This window comes from Panthera onca, chromosome D2 (assembly GCF_046562875.1).
Source record: "Panthera onca isolate mPanOnc1 chromosome D2, mPanOnc1 haplotype 2, whole genome shotgun sequence".
Classification (NCBI taxonomy): domain Eukaryota; kingdom Metazoa; phylum Chordata; class Mammalia; order Carnivora; family Felidae; genus Panthera; species Panthera onca.
This window is the reverse complement of record NC_138349.1, coordinates 46,083,688-46,111,681: the sequence shown is the minus strand read 5'-3', so window position 1 is coordinate 46,111,681 and position 27,994 is coordinate 46,083,688. Positions and strand designations below refer to the sequence as shown.

The following is a 27,994-nucleotide window of genomic DNA, read 5'->3' as shown; positions in this document are numbered from 1 at the left end:
CAAGAGGAGATGACCGTCTATGAAGGAGTTAGCACCAGCTGATGTAGCATACCTGACTAGCATATATCTATACCCTGCCTCCCACTGATGCCAGCCAGCCCTGCCCATGGATAGCAACAGTCAACTTCCAGGAAGCCCCACAGTCTTCTAGACAATTTCTGATTTAATTCATTCAGAACCAGTCTCCTTTCCCTCAAACACGGGATCAACCTATACACTCCTTTCCGGTTTTCTCTTCCTAATGACCTGTACCCACCCAGGTAAGATACCATATTCAGCCTTGAGGCAGAGCCAGATGGACCTGAAGAATCATGAGCTGGTCAAAGATTCAGACAGATTGGGTCTCCTCTCTTAGGAGCACTTGCTGACCTGAGTTATAATGAAGATCCTCATATCATCACTGGCCATTGGAAGCCTGAGAGCAGCTCCAGAGAATGGATTCAGAATGGAATCAAAGAATGGTATGAGGTGGAGAAGACACCCATCCACAGTGAGGGTCCTCCTCCCATGCGGCTGGAAGTAGCTATTACCAAACCTAACTGTGACTTCCCCTCTACATCAGCATCTACCACCCAGGGTCCCCATGGCTGGCTACAGGTGACAAATCATCAGGCCCAAACTTTGGCATGGGACTTTTGTAGTTTCAACTCTCAGAGTCATCTAGTCTCCACAAAGGGAAGATGGAGGAGAGCTTAGGATCCAGTCCATATAAACTGTTAAAAGAAAAATCTCTACAATTTACACATCTAATAGATATTCAGCAATTCATGAATGGGGCAGCATCCAATCTAGCAGATAGAGAAGACCTCTAAAGAGCTGTAGAAGGTGAGAGATTTTTATAAACCAAAGTGAGTAGGAATAAGGAATTTGCACTGGGTGTTTGCTGATTGGTTAGAGCAGGGTTACCTTCTTTATATGGAACAAAGAAGTCTTAGAGCCAGGTCAGGTAACTTGTGTTGAGCAAGCAAGCATGGATTGGTTGACCTTGGCCTTCCTTGTGTGGGAGAGCATAGCATAGAAACTTAAAGTTAAGTTTTGGTTTGCTGATGTGGGGCTTAGCATAAACAATTACACTTTAGGCCTAATCTGGTTATTAGTACTGATTTACAGTCACACTTTCATTTCTTCATATCTTAGAAACTAGGCTCTGCCCTTAAAGTGGCCTGTAAGGTGCCAGAAGCCATGGTTCAGAGGAAGGCTAGCAGAAAAAAAATGGTGTGGGTTTAAACTTCCCATCCCTCCAACCTGTGTTAATGTGACCCTGACTTCCCAGGAATAATCACTTTGGGAATCCAAAAAATAAATTTGCCCTAGCTTGTGGTTCTAGCTCCAGAGGGAGTACTGGCAGTGAGTCAGTCAACACAGCCCAATTCCTAATGGTTTGCAGGGGCAACAAATTTATCAGGCCTGAACACAGTAGGTCTCTTTCTTCATGTGCTGGGAATCCCATTCGGTCATCACTCACCCAGTGCTCAAACCATTCAGCTCAGGGCAGAGTGATGCTGTTTGCAGTGTGGAGCTCAGTGAAGGACAAGGAAACTTGAGAGCTTCCTCAAAGAATCATTGTGGAGCCCCAGAGCCCAGGCAGGTGTTGACTAAGCAGACTCAGGAGGTTTCCTTGAAGAATATCAGTTGGAACTTTCCCAAAGAAACTCATGCTCTGCATTCTTGCTTTTCTCAATTTCATGATTGCATGAAATTGTTTCTACAATTTCTAAATGTTTTCTACCTTATAGGAAAGTGTTTTATGTGTCTACAATTAGGTGGAAAAGTGTAAGGGAAGGTGCTCTGAATTAAGAGTTAAAGGGTTTTGGTTCTAATCCTGTGACCACTTGCTCTTAGCAGTGTGGCCTTGGGAAAATCATAGTGTGATTGAGCCTGTTTCTTTATCTGTAGAAGGATCCTGGTTAAAAGAAGAAAGCAAACCTTAGTACAGAGGTGGCTGTCTCTGCAAGCCATTCAGAGGTGGAGTCAGATGCATAGCTGAATTAATATATCTTTTTGTTCATTCTTTTATTTATTCCATAATTAGACACATATAAAGTACACCATGCTATGGCTTCATACAATAATAATTAAGGGCCCTACTATCAATAAACTCATAGTCTAGTAAATTGCCTCTATTTAAATTGAGTTGTAGGTGCCAAAGGATGTAATGTCCCCAAGAGAGAGAAAAATTTTTTCATTTCCTCATTCATTCAAATGTATTAAGCATTTGAGATAATCTTACCTAAACTTGATGGGTTCTGGTTTTCTTCTTTATAAAATATGAATAGTCTCTAACCTATATAGTTATTGTTAGAATTAAATAAAACAATTCATTCAGAGAACTTTGTGCTTGGCACATTGTAGGAGCTCAATAAATGTTCTCTATTATTATAATTATGATTGTTTTTTTTAATTTACTTAAACCATTATTATTGCCTTTATAACTGCACAATATACAAGTTACTGAGACAGGTACTTCCATAAATTAAAAAGCATGAGGCATATTTCCTGACGTCAAGTATATCCAATTGCATAGAGGCAAGAAAAAACAAGAAAAAAAACCACACATAAAAGACAAGACAGATTAAGGAAAGATCATAAAAATGGTTGGGCAACATAAGTTCACATAAAGTTAAGGGGGGAGATTTGGGTTGCTCACAGAAAGCTTATCTATGAGAGAGTATTATAATGAGTTTTCACATGGGGTGCTGTGGCTGTGTATACAGGCTGTACACGGCCCAACTGTATAAGGATCATTCACCCTAGATTGAGAAGGATTCTATACAAAGGTGTGCAACATGGTCCTGGGAAGGAAATTTCCAGTATAAATCAGATGGAGAAAAAGAAGTCTCTTGAGGGTACGGAGCATAAACTGTCACCACCTGTCCCTGGTCTATTAATCGATATTGATAAGAGGGGGTATCTTCTAGACTGGAATCCACTCAGAATATTTAAGTCTTTTAAATTACTTTGCTTTCCAGTAGCCATAAAAATATGGTTAGCAGAATGGATCCATTCAAAAATCTGCAACTCTTCTTTAACTCTTATTACCACTTATCTGGACTTGAAAGAGAAGTTGCAGAATTGTCAGATTTTAACCATGCCTCTGTCAATTTCATAAAGTCTATCAGTTCTGTCAGATCTATGGTTTTTTCTCATTCAAATGCTATTATCTTCAAATCTACCCTTTTAATTTGTACAAAATACCTAACATTTACCAATTAAACATGCAAATGCACCCAATTTCTAGAACACTAGGAAGGTAAATATATTTATAAACAAAGAACAAAATTCCCAGCATCACATCATTCAGAGATAACCACTAATAATCATTTTACTGCATAGCAATCCAACTATTTTATAATTTTCATGTGGAAATATGTGTCTGTGTGTGTGTGTGTGTGTGTGTGTGTGTGTGTGTATCTGTATATATATGCAGTATCAATCAATATATTGAAAGCAAGATGTCTAGGGCCAGATACCATTGCCTCCCTCAGCTTCTCTGCTCTGCTTCTTTCTTCCCAGCTTGCTAACTGCTGCTTTCTCTAACTTAGCCCTAGCTTGCTGAGGGTCTACTCCACCTAGGACAATAGTGGACTGTCCTTATGCCTGCTCAGCCTGGCTGGTCTTAAGACAGTCTGCATCCTGTCTTTCTTGTGTGTGGCCCACAGCTAGTCTACAGGACCTGCCAACATTTCTGTTGTCCGAACATGCTCTTGAGAGTCATCAGACTCTCAGAACCAAATGGCTTTCTTACCCATCTTCCCCTCCTCCTTTAATGTTTTCAGAGTCAGCGAGAAAGATCAAGTGTTATGGAATGGCTCTAGATAGTTCAATTATTTCCTTTATAAATTCTACATTTAGTGATTAGTCTCACACTTCATTATCTATTATCCCTTTTATTGACACTTACATCAAATGTGAGGTATGAGGAATTAAATTCTAACATTTTGCTGCATAATATATTAATTCTTCTTACAAAGTTGGGATCATTCTATACATACTTCGTAATCTGCTTTTTGTCATCACTTAATATATTATGACCTTTTCCCCACAGCATTATATAATCCTGTATTTTTCTAAACTATTAATTTAAAGAGTCTAACATTATACACATATCATATAAATTATTTACCAATCTTCTATGCTGGGTCATTTAGTGTATTTCCAATTTTTTGTGATTACATAATTACTCATGCATTGATAAGCATTATGCATAAGTCTCTACCTTGTGGTACAGATTATTTTTTAAGAATACATTTCTGGACTTTTTATATGCTTTGAAAACTTTTTTTCTCCTGAAAAGTTATATTAATTTATATTTCCATGAACACAGTATGAGAAAGTTGATTTTACTTTTTCCCCTCACCAGAAATGAATAGAATTTTTTAGTTGATAATTTTATAGGGAAAATTATAGCTCACTAGTGTTTTAAAAAGAATTTCTTAGATTACCAACACAATTGAATACTTTTTCATTTGTATATTGATCAGTTGATCAGTTTCATTTCTACTTTTGTGGATTTTTAAATTATTTTCCTTGCTCACTTTCAAGTCTGATAACTTTTTTGTCTTCTTTAAAAAGTTTGGTATTTTGAGGATAACAAACTGTGCACTATCACATGTTATAATTTTTCTAGATTGCTCTTTGATCTGTAACTTGTGTTTTTTGACACACACAGAAGTTTTGCCTTTTATGTGATCAAATCTATCAGTTATTTTAAAAAGTAGTTCATATGTTTTAATACTTGGGCTTCTTTCACATGAAATGAGATAAATATTTTATTAATTTAACTATTAAAATTTGATTGTCTATATAATTTAGTATGACCATGTATGTATGTTTGGTTGCATATAGTCATAATCTGCAATTTATATTCATGAGAGAGTGAAGAACAAGTTCTATGAATAATTACAAAGACCAAAAAAATGTGAAACAGTACTTTATGGTCTCCCATATTTGTAAAATATATGTTTACATTTAATACATGAACTTCAAAAAAAAATCTAGACGGCAATGCATTGCAAAATGTGGTAGGATTATAATTTTTCTTACCAGTATTTTTCTGTATTCTCCCAGTTTTCTATAATACATATTTATTAACTCAGTAGTCATTTAAAGGATAAAAATAACAACAAACATTTTTTTTAATTCTTACAAATTTTTTAATTCTTTTGTGTGTGTGTGTGTGTGTGTGTGTGTGTATCTCCATTTATTTGTTTATTTGTTTGATTGGATTCATCCATTCATTCATCCATGTGGATTCATGGACATTTACTTTATTCCAAAGGATTGTCTGCACACAGACAATCTCAGCTGAAAATAGCCCTTTGCTTTCTGGGAGGTTTCTCATATTTTATTTTTTAAATTTTTTTATTTTAACATTTATTTATTTTTGAGACAGAAAGACACAGAGCATAAGCAGGGGAGGGGCAGAGAGAGAGGGAGATACAGAATCTGAAACAGGCTACAGGCTCTGAGCTGCCAGCACAGAGCCCGACACGGGGCTCAAACTCACGAGCTGCAAGATCATGACCTGAGCCAAAGTCGGACACTCAACCGACAGAGCCACCCAGGCGCCCCACATATTTTATTTTTATTTTTTATTTATTTATTTTCATTATTTATTTATTTACTTATTATTTAATATGAACTTTATTGTCAACTTGGTTTCCATACAACACCCAGTGCTCATCCCAACAGGTGCCTTCCTCAATGCCCATCACCCACTTTCCCCTCCCTCCCACCTCCCATCAACCCTCAGTTTGTTCTCAGTTTTTAAGAGTCTCTTATGGTTTGCCTCCCTCCCTCTCTAACCTTTTTTTCCTTTCCTTCCCCTCCCCCCATGGTCTTCTGTTAAGTTTCTCAGGATCCACATAAGGGTGGAAACATATGGTATCTGTCTTTCTCTGTATGACTTATTTCACTTAACATAACACTCTCCAGTTCCATCCACATTGCTACAAAAGGTCATATTTCATTCTTTCTTATTGCCAAGTAGTATTCCATTGTGTATATAAACCACAATTTCTTTATCCATTCATCAGTTGATGGACATTTAGGCTCTTTCCACAATTTGGCTATTGCTGAGAGTGCTGCTATAAGCATTGGGGTACAAGTGCTCCTATGCATCAGTACTCCTGTATCCCTTGGGTAAATTCCTAGCAGTGCTATTGCTGAGTCATAGGGTAGATCTATTTTTAATTTTTTGAGGAACCTCCACACTGATTTCCAGAGCGGCTGCACCAGTTTGCATTCCCACCAACAGTGCAAGAGGGTTCCTGTTTCTCCACATCCTCACCAGCATCTATAGTCTCCTGATTTGTTCATTTTAGCCACTCTGACTGGTGTGAGGTGGTATCTGAGTGTGGTTTTGATTTGAATTTCCCTGATGAAGAGTGACATTGAGCATCTTTTCATGTACCTGTTGGCCATCCAGATGTCTTCTTTAGAGAAGTGTCTATTCATGTTTTCTGCCCATTTCTTCACTGGATTATTTATTTTTTGGATGTGGAGTTTGGTGAGTTCTTTATAGATTTTGGAAGAAAAAATATTGTTAAAATGTCAATACTACCCAAAGCTATCTATCACATTCAATGCAATCCCAATCAAAATTGCACCAGAATTCTTCTCGAAGCTAGAACAAGCAATCCTAAAATTTGTATGGAACCACAAAACACCCCGAATAGCCAAAGTAATTTTGAAGAAGAAGACCAAAGTGGGAGACATCACAATCCCAGACTTTAGCCTCTACTACAAAGCTGTAATCATCAAGACAGCATGGTATTGGCATAAAAACAGACACATAGACCAATGGAATAGAATAGAAACCCCAGAACTAGACCCACAAACGTATGGCCAACTAATCTTTGACAAAGCAGGAAAGAATATCCAATGGAAAAAAGACAGTCTCTTTAACAAATGGTGCTGGGAGAACTGGACAGCAACATGCAGAAGGTTGAAACTAGACCACTTTCTCACACCATTCACAAAAATAAACTCAAAATGGATAAAGGACCTGAATGTGAGACAGGAAACCATCAAAACCTTAGAGGAGAAAGCAGGAAAAGACCTCTCTGACCTCAGCCGTAGCAATCTCTTACTCGACACATCCCCAAAGGCAAGGGAATTAAAAGCAAAAGTGAATTACTGGGACCTTATGAAGATAAAAAGCTTCTGCACAGCAAAGGAAACAACCAACAAAACTCAAAGGCAACCAACGGAATGGGAAAAGATATTTGCAAGTGACATATTGGACAAATTTTTTAATTCTTATAAATACAAATGGTGCCAGGCACCATTCTCAGCACTTTACAATCCTCTTACAGTTCTGTGGAGTAGATACAAAAGTAACCCCTATGTCAATGATGAAAACAATTAAATCAAAAATAGTAAAATTCTTTGCCCGAAGATACACACTTAGTAAGTGGTAGTGCTACAATGTGAACTCCATAGGTTACGCAGTCTAAAAATAAAAAATGAAGAAGCAGATTCAAAGCTGACAGAAACTCTTTCCCATAGAGTTTAATTATTATGAATCCTCACATCACTGCCCCTTCTTTGAAGCATCACTCTTTTTCTATGTTACTTTTCACACTGCTGTGCTGTATTGGAATGTGAGGTGTCTTCTGACAGGTCATGTCTAGATCCCCATACAATCCTTTGGGCAAAGATGAAGGATGAAGAACACAGTCCAATTTATCCACTGCCTTTCCTCCCCTCTCCACTTTCCACTGCCTTTCCTCCCCTCTCCCCAATTTGAGAGATTTTAAAAGGGTTCTTACTACTCAGATAGGCTGTTGGAATCCCTAATTCATTCAGTCTCCAATACAGTTTAATTTTACATACACAATATTTGCAGTTTATTTGTATATTCGTCATAGTTGACTTGTTAGTTATGCATGAGGAGGGCTCCCCTTCACACACATTTAGACATTAATGTAGCTTTCTTCCAGTAACCATAATGTATTTGTCATTTTCACTGAAAATCCATGAGGGAACAATCTTTTTGAGTGTTCCAATGGCCTTTTTATCTGGAAGTTTCCAAGTGATACACTTTTGAGTGAGTATAGAGAAGAATTGAAAGAAAAATGATGGAAACTTTGGCCAAAGAATACGTGTAGAGTGACAGCAAAGAAACAATGACCACAAGACTAAACTGACCCTCACCCGAGGGTGTATGGAGCATCTGAGATTACCTTGCTCATGACATTTAGTGCTTCCTTTTCATACTCCCCATTTTGGATAGATTTCAATCACATCTAATAACAGTACATGTATCCCTAATTATTACTACTTTCCACAAAACACAGAGGAAACTATAACACCTTTCACCTATGTTAATAAGACTTTCCTGAATGCATCTATTTATTTACATTTTGCACTCAGGCACTGTTAGGTTTTGGGAATAAGTAGCGAAATTATTTATTTTTTTGGTGGTGTTCAGCATTTTCCATCATGATGCTGATGATGGAAGATGACCAAAGTAGTGTAGTACCAAGCACACACCCACCATCCTCCTTTCCTTGAGAGAACTTTTTAAGAGAGGATGATAGCACAATTTCACTCTTGTGACTGACATGAAATGGAGTGATTTGAGCTTTAACCATCTTATTTCTAATTTGGTAGTACCATCACTCTCTGTTTTTATGTAGTTTTTAAAAACTGGACACACAAATGGTGAATAGCCTCTCATAATGTGGACTACAAAAGTGAGCACAGAGAAGTATAAAAATTGACCACATTGTTGGCAATAATCACAGACAGAAGGTTACAGGTTTCCTTTCTTTCTTTTTTAAATTTTTTTAATGTTTTATTTATTTTTGAGGCAGAGAGAGACAGAGCATGAACGGGGGAGGGTCAGAGAGAGAGGGAGACACAGAATCTGAAGCAGGCTCCAGGCTCTGAGCTGTCAGCACAGAGCCCAACGCAGGGTTTGAACTCACAAACCATGAGATCATGACCTGAGCTGAAGTCAGACGCTTAACCGACTGAGCCACCCAGGTGCCTCTACGGGTTTTCTCTTAATAGTATGGCCATATTTCAAACACCAACAAAGAAGTTTCATAGAATGAGGACTTCCTATGTGCAGAGAATTTTGATAGGTCTCTATCTACACTTTCCCATTTATTACCCACACTAAATCATGGTCATTCTATAAAGAAACTGATTCAGAGAATTTAATTAACCCACCAGAATTACTCAGTTTCTAAGAATTTACGTTCACTTTAACTTACAGATGCTTTCTATGGGGGGTATTAAAATGTTTGTGCTCTTAATTTTAAACCAAGGAATGGACATTTGAAGGGTAAAGTAATACAGACAATGTTGTTTTTGGAATAGTTGTTGCAAGAAGAGTCTTTTTATTTATCTAGTCTATCCATTGATTGATTGATTGATTTTTCATTAGGCTCTAACAGCAAGGCATTCTCCATCATTTCTTGAAATGAGCAGCTTGATTAAGTATCATGGCTAGCAGTATAATTAAAAATTCAATTTAAAATAGTTGAGGAGATAGGTGCATAATTATGACAGTTTGGGGTACAATGATTGTGTTAAGCAATATAGTGCAAAGTACATAAATAATCTAGTTCACAACACACTTGCTAAAATTGTGAGCAGTTAAAATGAGTTTTTTATGATTCATATTATATAAGAATACATTTTTGAGAATAAACATTGGATCTTCTGAATTTTTGGCTCTCCTAACTTTTCAGTCTCTTCCTATGAATATGTTCTGTTTAATTATATTGGTTGATATCTTCATTGTCTCCGTTTTCTTTGGAATCTTGAATATTTCATACCCTCTAGGGGAGTTCTGTGGGAGAATTAATGTGAAATTGACCTGGCAGATAAACAGTTGATTCCCACTGTGTTTTAAATTATGAGGATATTATCAAATTTCCAGTTTTTCATAATTTCTTATCTTCACAGAAATACTCAAGTGATTTTACCTGTAGGAAATTTCCCAATATTGGGCATAACCCACATCAGTGGCCCAGGAACATTTTCCAGACCTAATGGGAGTGTTTTGTGCATAATCTGTAAATGCTTCCCCTCAACTAAGAGTGAACAAGGTGGAATTTAAAACTCAAGCAAGTATTTCTATAATGTAAGAAGATTCAGATACAAGTAACATTTGTTGAGGGCCTATTATAGTTCATGCAAGAAACTTTGGCAGGTATTTTCACATGTGTTATATGTTCTGCCATTTAACTCTGAAAAGTAAAAGATAAAATAGCTACTACTATTATTCCCATTTATTTTTGAACAATACAAATAAGACTTTAAGAAGGTTAGTCCTAGATGAAGAAAATTATGGAGATTTATTATAGGGTACAAGAAGAGATAAACTGAAAAAGATCTAGCATGCTCTAATATCAAACATATTTTAAAAATGCCATTACTTCTTAAGTATATTTCACCATAGGTCCAAATAAAGTCCTTCGATTGTTGCTTATACTTCTGTTATTGTTTATATGTGTGTGCGTTTTTGGTGTTTCATTATGGAACTTAATCGGCAGATTATTGAAATATAAAATGGAGATTCTACAGGAGAGCAGGGGTTGTTTTGGGTTTGGTAACTGCTATATCCCAAGTGCCTACCATGCTTCCATCATATCAGGCATTCAGGTAGATTTTGATTAAATGAGTGAAAGAGAACTTGTCCAAGGCAACGTGTTTTACCAGTTCTCATTTTTAAATGTGTTTTTAGTCCATCCACTTCAAAACTGATTTGGTTATCAATGAAATACCTATGATTTTGCTAAGTATTATGGATAATTACTATAGTCACAATATTTTATTTTATAATACTTTTTTAAGTTTAATTTAATTTTAGGATAGTGATACACTCAAATGGTTCAATACTAAGCATAGAAAAGGGATTACAATAAAGCTTCCACCCCCACACCCCGTTCATCCGGTTTCTCTCACAGACAATCATTGCTGTTAGCTTCTTATAAGTGTTTATAAAGTTATAAATGACAATAAATAATATATTTGTTATATATTAACATATAAAGAAATAATGTATTTATAAAAACAAAATGAACAAAAAAAAAATCCCTTTTCCTTTTTATGTAAATAACAGCTCATAACACATGCTGTTGCACACCTTGCTTTTCTGAATAGAAATAGATCTTCAAGGTCATTTTATTTTGATATATATAGAACATTCTCATTCTTTTTATGATTGCATAGCATATTTCTTTTACTCTGATTGTATATAATACAAAATTAACAACTCATCTGTGGATTTGCATTTAGGTTATTTGCTGTTTACAATATGCTATTTTCAGCAGTATGTAGGATTAATTTCTAGAAGTGGAATATCTGAGTCAAATATGTACCCCTTTGTGGATTTAGGGATTTTACTTATTGTCATCCCTAGAGTGGTACCAATTTAAACTCTTAAACCTTCCCCAAATCCTCTATTTCTCCCAAGTCTCTTTGACAGTGTTTTCTCAAACTATTTTATCTTTATTCCGTCTTAGAAGAGTAGTTTTTAATTGACTTTCTCATGCAGTTTTTAATTGAATTTCTTTTCTGATGAGTGACAGAGCATCTTTTCATATGTTTAAGAGCTACTGTATTTCTTTTCCTGTGAACTCTCTTAATATATACCTTGCTCAATTTTCTTTTGGTTATTGGTCATTTCTTAAATGATTTGTAGGAATTGTTTATATATAAAGGAATTTAGGACTTTGATAGTGACATTAGGTTCAAATACTCTTTGTCTTTTGACCTTTGCATTTTGTCTTTGGTTATCATAGTTCATGCCAAGCAGGAAACTTTCCCTTCTTCCTTTCTTCCCTCATTCCCTCCTTTCCTCGTTCCTTCCTTCCTTCCTTCCTTCCTTCCTTCCTTCCTTCTTTCTTATATTAGAATGAATAGATTATTTTATGTTGTGGCTACTGGATTTTGTGTAATACTTTTAAAAGGTCTTCTTCGCTCCAACTTCATTCTATAATTATCCCATTTAAATTTGATAGTTTCATTATGTTATGCTCAAATCTTGAAAAACATTCAGGTTTCTTTTTTCTTAGATGATTACAGAGATTCCCAAATGATTTCATTAACAATATTAATTATTAAAATCACATGTATCAATAATTTAAATGATATTTATATGTTAAATATTGTATACTTATAAATTAATAGAATATAAAATAATAACAAAATATCAAATATGTATTTTGTTCTATTTCTGATCTTCCTATTCTCTTCTATTGATCTATTTGTCTGTTGATCAGTGTAATGCTCTTAATTATTGAGTCTTTATTACACGTATTAAAATTCCTAGAAGGAGATCAAGTCCTCATTCAGTTTCCCTCCAATTTATTAGTAATATAGACCTAGGGGCTAATTGTCAACTGAAAGGTAGCCATGATTGAACATGAGTTAATGAAGCAGAAGAAGCCAGGCTACAAAAGTAAAAACTAAAATAAAGGAGGAAGGGAGAAAAAGAAGAGAGGAGAGAAAGATTGCATTGGTTCTGGGAGTGACATCCGGTACCTCTCTTGTCTTTTTCATAGCCAGGGCTGTCAACATTACCAAAGGACTAACCTTAACCCTAGTTAACTGGCTACTACCTTGTGATCCAGAGATCAATCCCATGGTCCTATGTAACATTATTTGCTTCATAACATCACTTCATCTTTTCACTTTTTAGGATTTTTATCTTCTAAAGCAAATATATATTACTTTAACATAAAACCGTACATTATTGGGGGTGATTCATTATTGGTCTACATTATCATAGTACCAGAAATTAGTGATACTTATCACAGTATATAATGAGCATGATCAAAAACACACTGACAATTGTATAACCGTAGACTACTATGTTATCAATAGACTTGGAACTGAACTGCTCAACATCCAGTTTGGTTCAGCAAAACAAAGAATGTTGACACTGACATCTTTGTGCTGACAAAGAAGAACTGAATGATATCCCAAGTGAAACTCGTTATTTGGAAAAGAACTTTTCCTAGGACAGTAGTCAAGGGTAGAAAGATATATCTCACAAATATCTCAGGTAATTTGATTTTTCCTATTTCATTGCTAACAAGCACGATTTAAAACAGACAGAGAGGCATTATCAACCAAGGGAAGATATGGATGCCACTCTGTCTTTCATGTGTCCTGGTGTGCATGGTGCCCAGAAGCAGACCCTGTAGCCAGATATACCCATCTTATCTTATTCTAAACTTGAAAATGTTATTATACTGCCTTTATAGTCATTACCATCTGCCCTTGAGGGAGTTCTCTTCTCCCTTCCATAATCTCATAGTAGTTTGTATATTCTTCTCAAACAGCCTAATATCTCTTATTTTTCACACTTAATTTAATTTAATTCCAGTCTCTCTGATGTTAAAGCCTCCAAGATTGGTATTATTGCTGCCATTTTGCAGGTGAGATGCTAAGTCATAATTTCAGGCGAGGTTTAAGCTCCTGGCTGTATTTAGGAAAAGGGAAAGAAGGAATCTGACATCCTTGGCTTCTGCAGAGAGAGAATTCTTCCAGCCAAAGGAAATATTAGGAAAAGAGTAGGAAAGATTAGGAAAGAGGAATAATTAAGATAGAGAAAACCATTCCATCCTTAATGGCTCCATATACAAAAAAACACAGGTCTTATGCCACAGAACAAAATCTGATACATAATTTATTTTCTTGTTGCCCTTAAGGATCTAAAGTTGTGTCTAGGTGTCCCATCTACTTCACATTTTTCCTATATTCCATTTAGAATTGCAGTCAAAGAAGGAAATGAGAACTTGACTTAACTTGTTTTTTGTGTACCCAGGTTGCCCCTCAGTGATGTCAACTTGCACTTGTTAGTATACACCAGTATTTCATAAATGCGTTTTAGTGCTTTGTTGTTGTATTTAGCACACTTATTGATTTACAGTTTAAGGATGTACTCTGCAGACTTATCTTCTCTAAAAGTGTATTGTTTGTTTTCAGTCTTCCCAGTGAATCCTCTAAGAAAGCAGATGGTGGATTAGATTTGAGAACAAAGTTCCCTCAGGATCTGGGATATACTCCAATCAGCCTGGGACCCTAGAACTCATTTGTAAATCTATGCTCTCTTATCTATCACTCTGTACCTCAACAGCTGCTCTCCAATGTCTGTTCAGCCTCTTCTACAAAACCTCTCTGACCGAAAATGTAGCCATACTAAGCATACTTCTTAATTCTGTTTTGTCTTAATCATGAATAAGTATATATCAACATCTTCAAATGGCAGGTGAATCTCATCCTACCCTGATTTTCCTGTTGTCCTGAAATACCAGATTCTTCTCCAACCCCCACCCCCCAACTCCATCCTTCTTTTGACCTTTGCCTCTTTTCCCTTTTATATGTTATTATTTTTCATGTTTCTGAACCTACAGTTACAAGTGTCTGCCCATGGCTTTTATCATTAAAATAGTGTGATTTTAGTAGTCACACTGAGAGGAAAATAACCAATTATGAATGGAAAGTGGGTCACTAAGAAGCAAGTGATGCTAATTGTATCACACTGGCTCTGAGACCCTCCTGCCATTCAGTAGAAGCCATTGAGGAAGGCAGACCTTTCTATGGCACATGCTAGTCTGTTAATGATTTCCTCACAGACTCAACATTGAGCTTCTTCTATACTTCTCATGTAATCATATGAGATTTCAATATCAGAGAATGGAAAAACAGCTACATTATATTTGCAAGGGGAATGCAACTTAAGGAATTAAGTAAGCATACATTTTTTTCCATCATTGGTAATTACTGATGAAGCCAAGACCTACAATGTTTATGAAACCATGAAGGAGATGAAAAGAAAACAACCACATACATGACTGGAATTTTACAAAGTAATTTAAAATTTTCCCAAGAATAAATATGCACTTATCTTGAAATATCCAAATAGAACTTTCCAATAGGATCATGTGTTTTCCAAGTGTTTCTACCTATGTACTATGTACATATACACTGTGATTAACTGACTTATTTGATTGTCCAAGTAAAATGTATAAGCAGTGCATTTTATAAGGGAATACAAATTCCGCATTTCAGAGTTGAGAAAGAAAGATATAGAACCTGTCCTCATGGCACTTATAAATATTAATAATTATGCTAATGAGTTATTTATTAATACATGTGAAAAGTGCCAGGAGGTAAACATCCAGAGTGCAATACTGATATATAACATGGAAACTGAACCTTGTTGGGGAAGGGCTGTCAAGAATAGTTTCATTCATTCATCCATTCACTCATTCACTCATTCAGTACCTGCAATAGACCAAGCACTGTTCTAAGCAGAGAGACAAAGCATTTGTCTTAAGTGTTGGGTGGGAGGCACATAGATTCAAAATAAATAGAGAAATAAATAAACAAATTTAGACAGTGATGTGGTAATTGAATAGAGAATGATTCAATTGCTATTTTATTCTGAATTTGACTAGAAAAGAAAAATTATTTAAACTAAAATTTGAATAACGAGACAAAAATCCATTGGGCAAGGGACTTTCCATGGAGAGAAAACAGTCAAGCAAAGATCCTAAGCTTGGGAGAAACCTGATATGTTCAAAACAAAACAAAACTCACACATACACCAAAAGGCCAGAATAAAATGAAAAATCATATTAGATGAAGATTAAGGTGACCATATAATAGCCATTCAAATCAAGACATCTTTGGGAGTAAAAATGGATGCTATGAGTAATGATAACCAGGCAAAACGCATGCAGGATGGTCTGGGCAACTGGACTGATGATCATTTAAGATGAGTGCTTCTCAACCGGGAAGAATTTTGGTCCCCAGGAGACATTTGGCAATGTCTGGAGATAGTTTTGATTGTCACTGCTTGAGAAGAAGTTGCTATTGGCATCTAATGCCTAGAGGCATCCTACAATGCACAAGACAGCACCACACCGCAAAGAATTATCTGACCTAAACTGTCAGTAGTGCTAAGGTTGAGAACTCCTGCTTTAGACTGAGAAGGAGAACACCACTAAGGAGGCAGAGACCAGACCATGTGCGGCTTTGTCAGCCAGGGTGAATCATTTATATTTCATTCTAATTGTGATGTGAAGCCATTGGAGATGTGTAGTTAAAAGAGTGATGTAGCTCATTCACAGTTAAAAAAAAATCTCTTTGACTTCTGTGTAATGAATGTAGGAGGGCAATGACAGAATTGTGGAGTTCTATTAGAAGGAATGGAGGTTTGGTGCCTTGAACTAAGGTATATTTAACAGATGTAGAGGGAGGTGTGTTTTTTGGAAATAAAGTCAACAGGACTAGACAATGGAAAGGATGTGAGGACAAGCGGGAAAATCATAAATAACATCCAATTGAACTTGAACCGTCAGATAGATACTGTTCATATTGAGGAAGCCCTAACAACTTGAGCAGGGTTAGCTGGAAGGTGAGAAGAATAGAGAATAAGCATGCTGCTCTAGCAAGGTGCGTCTGAGATGTCTATCCACATCTGGAGGCTAGAGGCTAGAGTTCTGGGAAGAAGTCAAGGCTGGACTCACAGATTTGTGAATCGTCAGGATGCAGTTAGTGGTTACAGTCATAAGAAAGATGTGAACCCCTAGAAAAAGTCTAAAGGTAAAAACATTAAGGAGGTCCCAGAAGGCCTATTTATGAAATAGAATAAAGTAGAAAAGCCAGAAGTGTAGAGAGAAGTGGAACAGGTGGGGTGATGAGGATATGTAGGACAATTTGAGTTTACAGAGACCAAGAAAAGGAGAAAGGGGTCAGTGGTCTTAGATAACACTGAGAGGTGAAGTAATGTGTGAAGATTTGGCAACATGGAAGCTGGTTGTGATCTTGGCAGGGACAGTGTCCTAAGGTTGATGGTGAATGGAAGGCCAGTTGAAATTGGCTGAGAGAAGTATGAGGTAAGGCTTCATAGAAAGTAGTCACTGTAGAAATGCATTACAAGACATTTAGCTCTAAATAAGACCAAGAAATAAGGTGGTAGTCAAAGAGGATAGGAGGTTAAGAAATCACACACACACACACACACACACACACACACACACACACACACACACATTTAAAGTAAGTGATAAAATAGAAAGTAGGAAATTGATGATGCAAAGGGAGAGAAAATAATTGCATAAGTGAAGTTCCTGAGGTGAGTGCGATGGAATTTGGTGAAGTGGGAGAGTTGCCCTTTTACATTTTGATAAAAGCAGGAGCACATCATCGGTAGTAATGGTAAGGAATACTAAGAATGTGTGCAAAGATATGGTGATTTGACAAAGAGGCAAAGTTTGATCCAGGAGCTGAAAGATGAGTAGTGCATTCATTAGAAAATGCAGGGGTGGGGGTGAAGGAGAGCATTTTGTTTAAAGTCCTTGCACAGGAAGCATTTTGATTCATTTGAATAGTTGAGAAAGAGAAGAAAAGAAAGCTCAGTAAATACATATTGAATAAAGGAAAAATTGTCATCAATCAAATGGAAGATGAATGTTTTGTTTATTATTTTAATGTTTATTTATTTTGAGAGAGAGTGGGCACACAAGAGCACAAGCAGGGGAAGGGCAGAGAGAGAGGGAGAGAGAGAATCCCAAACAGGCTCCACACTGTCAGCATAAAACCCAGTACAGGGCTCGATCCCACAAACTGTGAGATCATGACCCAAGCTAAACTCAAGAGTTGGACACTTAACCGACTGAGCCACCCAAGCATCCCCATGTCTTATTTCTTAACAAAGGGATTTTAATTAAATGTAGTTCTTACTGAATTTGACTTTTAAAGTAATTTTATTTGAGGGTTTTGGCATAACTGGTATTATTCAGTGTCTTCATTTCTAGAGCTGTAAAGCTTCCCAAAATAATTTGTTCTCAGGCTTTCTTTATGTTAATAGTATCAGTGAAGCCGACTTGGACAAAATGTCCCATGTGAATTGAAATTATTTCACCTCAAATGGTTTGTCATACCCGCCTTGAAATGAAGCAGTTTTGATTTACTACAGTTGAGGTGGAAGAGAGATTGCTGAAGGTTACAAACTTGATTCTGCTTTTATTGTCTCACTAGAAGTTGAACTTGATGCTCCAGTAACCTCCTTGAATCTGTGTTTTTTCAAGTGTCTGTAATGCTCAGTGTTGGGCATACCCTTGGATAACACTTTCAGATGAGGAGGTTTGCAGAACACCTGGCTTGAAAGCAAGTTTTTAAGAGAGTTTTAAGAATTAAAACCCGAAGTCAAACATTTTCCCAAATTATAAATGACCAGATCAGAATATAGAGAAGTGTTTTTATGAGTCATGATGTATAAGAGGAAAGACTTCTAGAAAGAAAAAAAGGAGGGAAGAGAAACATTTCAGTGAATATGAATTCTCCCTTTGAATAAGAACATATATAAAAATGTGAATAAATGTATGATAACCCACTGCAAGATATGATAAGACTCAACGTTCCCTCTCTGACCTCATCAAAACTAGAGAAAAAATTCTCAAGATTTCGATGTTTCAACAGAAAGGAATCTAGAGATTCCTGATTGGTCTCCCCCACCTTCTCACTGTGAAGATTCAGGAGAAGAAATTCAATAAATAGCACTGGGGTAAATGGAGAGCCATATGAAACAATATAGACAATTTTCCTATCAAAAACAAAAATAAATTTCAAATGGATTGAATAACTAACTATAAAAAAGTTTTAAACTTTTAATAGAAAATATAAGACATTATTTTTATGAGCTGAGCCTGAAAATATATACATTTAAAAATCTAAAACAAAGTGAAATTGAGGCAATACAAGTTAGATCAAACTGATTTCCATTTCTCCTCATCAAACTCATGCCTTGAAAGAAAATAGAAATTATTTAGAAATATGTGTGGAATATTTAAATTGGCACCTAAATACAAAAAAATAACAATATTTTCAAAAAAGTAAAATATCTTTAGTCGCCCCCCCTTAAAATTTACCACGGTGCAATAAAACTAGAAACAAAGACAGGCGAAAAGGAATCCAAAGACATTCACATTAAAACAAACAAGCAAAAATCCCTTCTAAATAAAGCCTGAGATCAAACCCAAAATCAAAACCACAGATTTGAGTCAATTAGAAAATAGTAACAATGGATAATCATCCTTTAGAAACTCTGTTGAAAAAGTATTCAGCCTAGAAATCTAAGATAAGCTCTTTCTTAAGTTAAAAAAAAATGAGAAACCACAAAAACAATTTAAAAGAGCATAAAAAGTCAATAAACTTTAAAAGGTAAAACTAATGTAATACATAAAATGTTTGGTTCTATGAAAATTCCAATAATGGAATGAAACGATGACCTAGAAAACAGTGAAGAAAATATAAATGAATGCTTCTAAGTGTTTTTAAAATAAAAAATTAACTTGGGGCATGTGGGTGGCTCAGTCGGTTAAGCCTCTGACTTTGGCTCAGGTCATGATCTTACAGTCCGTGGGTTCGAGCCCCGCATGGGGCTCTGTGCTGACAGCTGGAGCCTGGAACCTGTTTCGGATTCCGTGTCTCCATCTCTGCCCCTCCCCTTCTCGTGGCCTTTTTCTCCCTCTCTCAAATAAATAGACATAAAAAAATTAAGTAAAAAACTAAATTAAAATTATAAAAATGTGTATGTATTAATAAAAATTTCAAATTCCCATTCTGAAAAAAAAACACAGCAAGAGTTATGAAATTAAAATTTTAAACGTGAAATAAAATTTTTTGAAAGTTTTACCAGTCCTCAAATTTTTTATAATGATTTCATGTCATCTTCTTTATTTTGAAGCATAGAACATAGCATGTAAACCCAACTCATTTTATATGGTTAATACAAACCCGATATGTAATCTGACAGTGAGAGCAGTAAATTAAACATTTAACTCAATCTCACTTATAAATAATAATGCAGCCATGTGGGAACCAGTCTCCTCCTTCTGTTTCCTCTCTCTCTTTCTCTCTCTCTCTTTCTCTCTCTCTCTCTCTATACATATTTGTATTTATATTAACTATTATTAGAAATAATATATTTGTATTAACTATTATTCAACTATTAAAATGAATATATGTGTATACATATGTGAATATGTGTGTATATATATGTGTATATTTATATACACATTTATGTTTATGTACACACATATATATTAATTTCTATTAATAGTTAAATAATAGTTAATAAAATAGTGCAACTCATATCCAATGATTCAACTCTTGTACTCAGTATGCTCAGTTATAACACTATTTTCTGTGTCAATCAAAGCTTATTAGTTTAAAAAATTTTTTTAGTGTTTTACGAGAGAGAGACAGAACGTGAGTGGGGGAGGGACAGAGAGAGAGGGAGAACCAGAATCTGAAACAGGCTCCAGGCTCTGAGCTGTCAGCATAGAGCCCGACATGGGGCTCAAACTTGGGAATGAGGAGATCATGACCTGAACTGAAGTCTGATGTCCAACTGACTGAGACACCCAGGTGCCCCAATCAAAGTTCACAGTGATTTTATCAACTAATTAGTTTTGTAGTGCTTTGCTCTTTTCTAGATAATTTTCTTGAAAATTCTCTATTATTTTTATTTTTATTCTCTAAGTTTTCTTAAGTTGCTTTCTAAGTTTCTTCTGTCTTGCAGATTTTATACTTTCTAAAATGATTACAGTTTTAATTAACTAAAGAAAAAATACGTGCACTTTTCATATAAAATACTTAGAAACGTGTAATTATTATAAAAAATTCCATAAAATTTGTTAAAAATAAGTGACATGTTAAAGTTGTAAGAAGATATTTTAATTTCAAAAGGCCCATTTCCAGAATGTTCATAATATGTATAGATCTTAAATTTGTATGCAGCATATATGTTCTAAGTTACTAATTTAGTATTACATATTATAGAACCTTTAAGACTTATTTCAAGAATGGTTAATCAAGAAGCACTAGAAGTGTGTACAATTCAGATCAACCATTGTACATTTTAGAAAGTCCAAAACATTTCACATGCAATCAATCTTACAAATTCCAGAAGTGCCAGTCTTCAGTTTAAAAGTGAGTGTATAAATTGCATTCCCTGAAATGCATTTGGTCCTCATAATGACTTGTAGCCAATCTGTCCCTTGTTAGTGATGACATTAAACACTAACAAACAGGTTTTGGTGACACCTGTTTCTTGCCCATTGACTGCACTGATCACTTGAAAACCACACTTAGCTGAAACTTGGTAAACAAAGATGACCCCCTCATGCAGAAAGAATGAATCTTAGAATATATTAAAAGGCTGTTATGTCATGACCATGTAGGGCTTATTCCAAAGACATATTGTAATAACTGGTTAGCATTAGGCTATGCATTAATAAAAACATTTAATTACATTGGTAGACCTCAGGAAAAAGCCAGGTAATCATTCTGAAATACAGAAGGTATTAGGAAAATAAATATCTATTCCTCCTTAAAAACTCTAAGTGAAACATATTGAAAAGTACTTTTCTCCAGTAATAAAGAATAATTCAAAACAAGATTTGGACTGCTAAGACAAAGTAAAACAAAACTATTCTGGACAGATAACCAAAGCAATGACAAATAGCCAAAGCAATTAATTTGGGAATAGATAAAGAATATTACCAATATATGCATTTAATGTTTTTTCTACCTGGAATCCCCAGGATAAATGAGAAACAATTAGATATGCTTTGCATGTTCAAAATGTTGGTTGATTTTAAAATTTTCCTAAAAATCATTTCACTTCCTTTTTAAAAATGTTTATTTATTTATTTTGAGAGAGAGAGAGAGAGAGCATAAGTAGAGAGGCAAAGAAAGAGAGAGGGGGAGAGAGAGAATCCCAAGCAAGCTATGTGCTGTCAGCTCAGAGCCTGATGCAGGGCTCGAACTCGCAAACTGCGAGATCACGACTTGAGCCAAAACCAAAAGAGTTGGACACGTAACCAACTTAGCCATACAGGCGCCCCAAAACAATTTCATTTCTTATATCTGAGCTGTCCAATTTGGTAGCCACTAAAAACATGTGGCTTTGGGCACTGTGTGAAATGTAGCTAGCCCAAATTAAGATGTGCTGCTATATGTATGAAATACATACTGGAATTCAAAGACTCAGTATGGAAAAAAGGATGCAAAATATCTCATTCTATTTTCTAAATTTTAAAAATATGTTGATTTATTTATTTCGAGAGAAAGAAAGCATGTGTGCATGCTCAGGCAAGCAGGGAAAGGGCAGAGAGAGAAGGAGAGAGAATCTCACCAACTGTGAGATCATGACCTGAGCTGAAATCAAGAGCCAGACACGTAACTGACTGAGCCACCTAGGCGCCCCTCTATTTTCTAAATTTTGATTACATTTTGAAATGATAATATTTTGGATATATTGAATTAAATATGCCAGTCAAAATTAATGCATCTGTTTCTTTTTAATGTGGCTATTATAAAATTTAAAATTTCATATGTGACTTGAATATGACTCATCTTACATTTCTAGTAAACAGCACTGACTTACATAAATGAAATTTAAAAGAAAGAGATCATATGATAGGAAAATTGTTTCCTTTTATAAAGGCAATGCAGTCAGCAAAATCTAGGAATAAAAATTATAAAATAGTGTCTTAGTTTGCTCAGTCAGCTATAACAAATTACTATAGAGTCAGTGGTTTAAATGACAAACACTTTTCCTTCTCAGTTCCGAAGTCCAAGGTCAAAGTTCTGGCAGATTCAGTTTTTGGAGAAGGATCTCTCCTTGGTTTGCAGATGGCAGCCTTTTTGTATTCTCACAGAGAGAGAATCAAGTTCTCTCATATCTCTTTTCATGAGGGCACTAATTCCATATGATAGTTCTAGCCTCATGACCAAATTACCTCCCAAAGGCTCCGTCTCCAAATACCATTACACTGAGGGTTAGGGTTTCAAAGTATGAATTTTAAGGGGACACAAACATGCAGTCCATAGCAGATGGTATAAGGATGTGCAGAAGCTATTTTATTAAAACTACAGGAGTGCCTGGGTGGCTCAGTCAGTTAAGCAACCAACTTGGGCTGAGGTCGTGATCTCGCAGTTGGTGAGTTTGAGCCGTGTGTTGGGCTCTGTGCTGACAGCTCAGAGCCTGGAGCCTGTTTCAGATTCTGTTGTCTCCCTCTCTGTTTGCCCCTTCCCCACTCGCACTCTGTATCTTTTTGTCTCTCAAAAATAAATAAACGTTAAAAAGTTTTTAAAACTACAAAACTATGTTTGGGGCTGTGTGTATGAGAGAGAGAGAGAGAGAGAGAGAGAGAGAGAGAGAGAGAAGATGGATTTACAACAAAGAGAGGTCCTGCCATGTTCTTGGTTTGTAGATGTAATGTATGACAAAGTTTAATTTAAATTACACTACCTAACACTTCTGATCTCGATGGGCACTAATTTCAAATTATCAATATTGTTAAGAGGGAAATGCTTGCAAAAGTGATTGGTAATTTAACACAAATTTACTAAACGTTTAATTTGGGAAGGGACTTAACGAACTATTTTACAGTTTATCAGAAAACAGACATGAGAAAAGTTGACATATATTTAATAAAATAGAAAACCAATGATTACTGTATTCCTTGTTTCCAGAACAAAAATTAGTACATACAAAAATTAAAAGATGAAAGTGATGTTTTAAGTTAGTGAGAAAAGAATACTACAATTTTAATGTGGGTGAACTAAGGACATGTAAGCAGAACAATAAACTTAGATCATTTTTCTCACAACAGAAAATAAATTTCAGGGGATTAAAGACTTACAAATGATAACACAAAAAATCAGTATAAGCAGTAAACTACCTAAATATGTGATTTGTGTTGAAAGGAGTTATATTTCAGCATGATGCAAGTGTGGAATTATAATGGAAAAGATTACAAAGTAATACATAGAGAATTAAATAGACTACATGGTTCAACCTCATGGGGTAGTAAAGAGATGCTTCCTTACAAACTAAAGGATGCTAAATATTCAGAAATTGAAACTAATGATCAGTTACTAAATGACCATTCACTAAATGATCACATTTTACTGGGAGAAATCATAAACACTAGAGATTCAGCTTTAGGAAGGAAGTTACGATAAAGTAAAAAAAACTCATGCCAGACTATCAATTAATTAATTGATTTTATTTTTCTTTTTCCCTCATGCCAGTTCCTTTTGAAGGAAAATTGTTATTGAGAGAACTTAGTATCTTGAGATGAAATGCTAACAATATGGTAATGCCTATAAAAGTTTACTTTCTTGTAATAGGGAGCAAGGTTTGTAGGCTGAATTTTAGTTTGTGGAATGAATAAATATCTATCTGAGCATGAATTCAAAAATGTATCTGAACATGAATTATTTTGAAATGCCAGCTCTTAACTGCCATAGCAAGTCTTCTCTAAGTAATAAAATTTAATATCAGATTTGATTTCAACTCAGATTTTGTGTGTTCAAGGTTTTCATTTCATAAAGGATAATATTGCTTTGTAGAAGTTAGACACGACTACTTCCTATTTGATTGCTTTGATATGCCTATTTCTTTGAACAAAAATCTCTTTTTAAATGTTCTTTTGATATATGAGCCCATGGTTCCAGTGAAATTACTCCTGAAAGCAAAATGTGATGAAGGCTTTAGAGTTTGCTACAAGTAGTTATTTCGATACATTTGCTGATATTTTCTTGATAGGCAATGAACCAGAATTTACTTAAATTTTTTTTTTCTATTGTGGATATACAAAAGTAAACAGCAGGCAGTGGCTACTTTCCAAAGCAGCAAAACGATTTTGTTGCCAGGTTTTTGTTTTGCTTTTTAGTGGACCTTCTCATTTTTATTGTGATTCTTTTAATGTGGATACTGAAGACTGAAAAGGTCCGGCTAAACATTAACAAAATGAACAAAACTAGTTAAAGATTTAGAGAAACTATACTCCTTATGTACTTTCTTCTAGATTTTCTTGTATAGAATGGAAATTAACCTTAGGATGGTTTAGTTTAAGGATGAGGATGGATTTTATGATTTACTTAAAGTTGGTTAGTACAGTAGTAGCTCATTTAAATTTAGGTCTAAATGTTCTAGGGCAACATTCTTTCCCTTCTCCAATATCTGTAATGTGGTCTTGGTAGTGGAGCTAGGATGGGGATATAGTTCTCTTGCAGTACAGCTCTTAGTAAACTATTCCTTCTTATTCTTTGCATATGTCTACTATATCAAGTAATCCACTGATAACCTTCATGTAATTAACGAAAAATACACGTGAATATTTAAGATGACCCTCTTTGCAAATTTCAAGTATAGAATACACTACTGTTAACCATAGTCATATTGCTAGACATCATATCTCCTGAAATTACTCATCTTAAGCATTTTTACCACACATAAAACTACAGAAAATAGTGACTGCGTGAAGTGACAGATATGTTAATTAGTTGGATTGTGGTGATTATTTCAGAGTATATGGAAATAGCAAATTGTACACTTTAAATATATACAGTTTTTATTTGTCCATATTAACCTCGATAAAGCTGGAAAGAAAGGAAAATATATGCATACATATAAATATATATCAATAAGTATATTCATCATTCAGACCATATGTTTGACTTGTCGCTTTACCAATGGTTATTAGCAGCCTTCTTTTCTTCATCTCTCCTCTGCTCTTCTGTCTTCCCATATCTGGTGTTTCTTAATAACACTTAAATGTTCTGTAACTACAAACATGTCTTCCTTGCCTTCTTCATGGATATATCTTAAAAGCTGGAACTCTATGAAGAGCATCCATACAGTGCTAATGTTTTATCTGTTGCAAAGCTACAAAGCTGGTTTTCTTGGAGTATCTAACAGCTCGTAATCCTCAACTTCCCTAGTGACCGGTTATTTTCACTGTTCTCCAGCAGCCCTCTGTCTCCAGCCTCCTTCTGTACAGCTTCCTTCTCAATCTGCCGCCCAGCTGGCCTCCTGGGACTTCCTGTTACTGTTGTCCCGGCTTGCAGATGTCATTTTCTGATTTCCTTGCCTTCCTCTTTAAAATTTTGCCTTCCCTCCTTTGGCTAAAGAAGTGGCATGTGTCTTGAGTATCACTAGTGTGTCTGAATTGGTCTTCATTCTGTGCTCACACTAGCTGGGGTATTTTAAAATTTCTTTTGACAGGCTCTTTTAATCTAGAGTTTTTGATTTGTGGGCTCTGTGAAACATATTATTTTCTGGATGCTTTTCTTATCTTCCGGTTATTATTTTCTGTTCTCTCCTTTGCAAATTTCTCTTGGTTGGCTATTGGACTTCCTGGGTTGATTTTCTAAATCTTTTTATTCCCTTTCATCTTTTCCCAATCTTTTGTCAATTTTCCTTATTTATTGGGTGATTTCTTGATCTTTCTACACTTTTATTAATTCATTTTATTTTACTTATTTATGCATTTATGTACATATGTATGTTAAGTTGTATTTATTTAAGTAATCTCTGCACTTAATATGGGGCTTGAACCCAGGACCCTGACATCAAAAGTCACATGCTCTTCTGACTGAGCCAGCCAGGTGCCCAATTCTTTTTATTTTAAACACACTATTTTAATTTTTGAAAGCTCTTTCAGATTCACTGATTTTTCCTTACCTCAGGAATTTTAACAGATTGAATGAATAAGATACTTTTTGGATTCTCTCTGTGGACATTACTGTTGGCAATTGGTGTTTTCTTTTTTTTTTTAATTTATTTTTATTTGCTTATTTTGAGAAAGAGAGAGAGTGCATGAGCGGGGAGGGGCAGAGAGTGGAAGAGAGAATCCCAAGCAGGCTCCGCTCTGTCAGTGCAGAGCCCAATGAGGGACTCAGATTCACAAACCATGAGATCATGACCTGAGCCAAAATCAAGAGTCAGGTGCTTAACCGACTGAGCCACCCTGGTGCCCCAGGTGTTTTCTTATTTTCTGTGAATCGTCTCTGTGATCTCTGTGAATTATCTGTCTCCATGAACCTCATGTTGAATGTTTGAGAGCAAGGCATGAGGAACCCATTTGCTACTCTGTGTAATATGTGGTGCTAGCCCACTTAGGGTCTTCATTTTAGGGTGCTTGGCTTGGAGGTGGTGTCATTCTCGGGACCCCCAAATATCAGACTGTCAATGGAGTCACAATTATACTATAGAATTGCCTTCCAGTCTCTATCTAAGGCTACAGGCCTGGCTTCTGACTCATCTGAGTCAGGAGTAGGGGCAACAGGTAGGAAATATTTCTAGTTCTGTACATAGTTTTTGCCACACCCCCCCCCCCCCCCCCCCCCCGCACCCTGGCACCATCATGTGTATAGCCACGGGACTTCCTCACACTCTCCTGGGCTAGGTAGGCTCTTTTTCAGTCCCAAGTCTCTGTGGTCTCACTGGGAGCACTATCTCACTTTTCAGTTGTGTCCCATGCAGCTGCTTCCTCCATCCCGGGGCAATAATTACTGCACTTTCATGGACTTGCTGCCTTCCAGAATTTGCTGAAACTTCTTCCACCCTGACAGTTCTTTAGCAATATATTGTTTGTTGTGGACTTATGACATGTTGATTTTTGTACTTAGATTTTCAGTGGGTCCTAGGAAGGAAAGAAAACACATGAATGTGGTCAATCCCCCCATCTTTAAGCAGAAATTATCTTTGAGATTTAAAATTCCATGGTAACAACCTAGTACCAACTAATTGTAGAGATTCCCATCATGTCAAACATCCACATATTCCTTTTTTCAGCCATAGTGCCTAGCATCAATCTCTGAATTTATACAGATAATACATTCATTAAAAATTATTCTTCCATTGATAATTAATGTCACTGACTATTTTAATGGTATGAAATACTTCATTTTAAATGGAATTTCATTCTATCTATTTCATCTGAGTAAAATAGATTTTCCAGATTCTCAAACTATTTAAAGTAAACACAAAAGTGTTTGTCAGAAAATCCATGTTGCAAGAATGGAAATAGCTTTTGCTATTGAGTACTTACATTTCTGAAGTTCAAGTTTCTTGCAAAAGTTAAGCTTAACTCTCAAGGAATTTGAGCATGGAACAATATGAAACAAGTGTATAATTGTTGACTTTACATGTATTTAA

The 27,994-nt window shown here is 35.6% G+C and overlaps 1 protein-coding gene and 1 pseudogene across 10 annotated transcripts in view; both read left to right on the top strand.

Annotated features, from left to right (window-relative positions):
* The window catches only part of NRG3 (neuregulin 3), a 1,060,434-nt gene that overhangs the window by 826,387 nt on the left and 206,053 nt on the right, over positions 1–27,994 (top strand). The window lies entirely within an intron of this gene.
* Positions 1–27,994, top strand: part of LOC132685576 (ruvB-like 1) — a 45,515-nt pseudogene that overhangs the window by 40 nt on the left and 17,481 nt on the right.